This window comes from Furipterus horrens, unplaced genomic scaffold, assembly GCF_987537825.1.
Source record: "Furipterus horrens unplaced genomic scaffold, mFurHor1.1.pri manual_scaffold_4, whole genome shotgun sequence".
Lineage (NCBI taxonomy): Eukaryota > Metazoa > Chordata > Mammalia > Chiroptera > Furipteridae > Furipterus > Furipterus horrens.
The window spans coordinates 167699894-167702221 of record NW_028327174.1 but is presented as its reverse complement, the minus strand read 5'-3'; positions in this window follow the sequence as shown (position 1 = coordinate 167702221).

Genomic DNA, 2328 nt, shown 5'->3' with positions numbered 1-2328 from the left:
TGGCTGAATGCTTCCTTGTGGGGAGGGGGGAGACATTGAGAACTGGATAGCTATAAGCAATTGATGCTGTTTAAATAGAACATCTTTCTTACTCTTTTACACTCACTTCTCAGCTAGGTCAGAGAGAGGAAGAAGAAATATTCAAGGGGCAAGTGTACTTTAATTCAGAGTCAGTTTTCAAGTAATTTACTTCATTTTGGATGGGCTGACATTGCACATGAATACTCAGGTTTGCAAGCCCTTAATAATAAAGTTTTCACATTTAATGCAGATATCTTAGCTTTATATCACACACTTCTTATAAGATCGAAGTATAATACTGAGTTTTCAATTTCCATGCAACTATATATGTGAACTATATATATTTATTTTATGTTGGAAACAGTGGGAAGAAATGCGATGACATTAACCAGGTCTCATAGGAAGAGTTCCCTTCTCTCCAGGCTTGGAATAGATTATACCATTTTCCATGGAAACATAAGAAAATAAAAGTTCTAAGCTTATGAGAACCTCTGTGTTCCACTCACAAATCAGAACTAGAAAGCAAGTGGAAGATCTTCAAGTGATTGGTACTGTGCATAGAGGAAAAGACAGTGTGGTGTGAGATAGCTGAGCTGGGGAGTCTGTCATTTGCTCTTTAGAATTGATGTGAAGGTCATTCTGGCCATTCACAGTCATGAAATGGATGGAGAACAAAATTCAAGGTCAGAATATTTTAATTCCATCCCTACCACTTTCTAACCATTTTATTTAGGGCAAGTCACTTATCTTCTCTGAGCACCACATTTTTTTCATCTACATAATTAGAAAAATATAACTCTTCTTATCACACAATCATTTTTTGAGACTCCATCAAAATAATGGGTGTGGAGTGTTTTGCTGATTGTAGAGAACCAAGTCTTTGTGAAGTGTGGATGTTATTATTCTCTCTGATGGAAAGCTCCCTGAGGGTTTATGCCTTTCATAAACCTCCTCTAGCTGCCTACTTTATTTCTCGAACACTCCTCCTTTGGCTCTTCTTTTTCTTCTAATTACATCCAGGAGGAAGCCTCCATTAGGAATTAATGAGTTTTAGTACCTTCATTTACCATCTGCTCCTCCTCTCCCTTTTAACAACTGAAGGTGTTTCCAGTCTCAAGACCTTATGTTGGCTATAGCCAGGCAGATGGGAGTGATTCAGATGAGAAAGATTCTTTTTTCTATGGTACCAAGGTCACATTTGGATTTGGTGTTGCTTTAGGGAGCCAGATGGTGACTAGTAGGTGAGAAGACCCTCTTTTTAAAGCCCTGCTATTCAATACATAGACCCCCATGACATTCATTCATTCCAGCATGCATTTATTCATTCAATTAACATTTATTGTGAGTTTGTCATTTGGCAGGTACTATGCTAGGTGGTGGATATATAAAGTTGAACAAGATAGACCCTTTTCCTTAAATTGCTCACATCCTAGTGGAGGAGATAAATACCTGTACTCAGATAATTATAGTGCAATGTTTGATATGCCACAATAGTGCTATAGCACCAAGTTTGGTTTACAGTATGGGGAAGGTTAGAAGAGCTAAGTGTCTCTCAAAATTAGGGCTTTTCAGAGAAAGTACTGTCTTTTCAGTTCCCACCATGTCTATTAGCAAAGGGACATAGTTTATGGATCAGTATGTATCTAGTTGATACCCTCAATCCCATGTCTATTTTCCTTTATGCTTATATATGCTGTGACCAGCTTGGGGTTCACCTAGGATATAACTGCAGTGTTGGAAGTATTTGTACATGTATAGAGCGTATAGCAATCTCCTATCTCTATTTATAATAATGATGTGTTTATTTTTTGATGAACAGGGTGATAACTAGGGTTCTAATAGAAAATAGATGGCACACAAAACTATTAGAAATGGGTGAGTATAACTCCACCCAAGGACTGTGAAGGAATTTGGGGATAGTAGCAGCTGAGCTGGAGAATAATCAGTTTTGAGAATGCAACAGAAGGTCTTGTAGAATTGACCTCCTTGATAGGTATAGGACCTTCAGTGGACGGTAACAGCCCACTTTAAGGCAGGGAGAGAGTCAGACATCAAGTCCCTTGACCTTATTCTCCTCCTCCCTTCCTCAGATCTCTCTGCTGCTCTCCATCGTCTAGACCCAGTTGAAAGACACAGGGGTCAGGATCCTGTAAACTTCACCCTTGCAGGTCACTTGAGAAGGGTGAAGAGTGGACCTGGAGGGGCAGACAGAAGATAGTCATGCACAAAAGACCAGGTTCTCGACTGTAACATGAAGCCATGAGAATACAGACTTGTCCACCCCAAAAAGTTATGTTATATATAGCA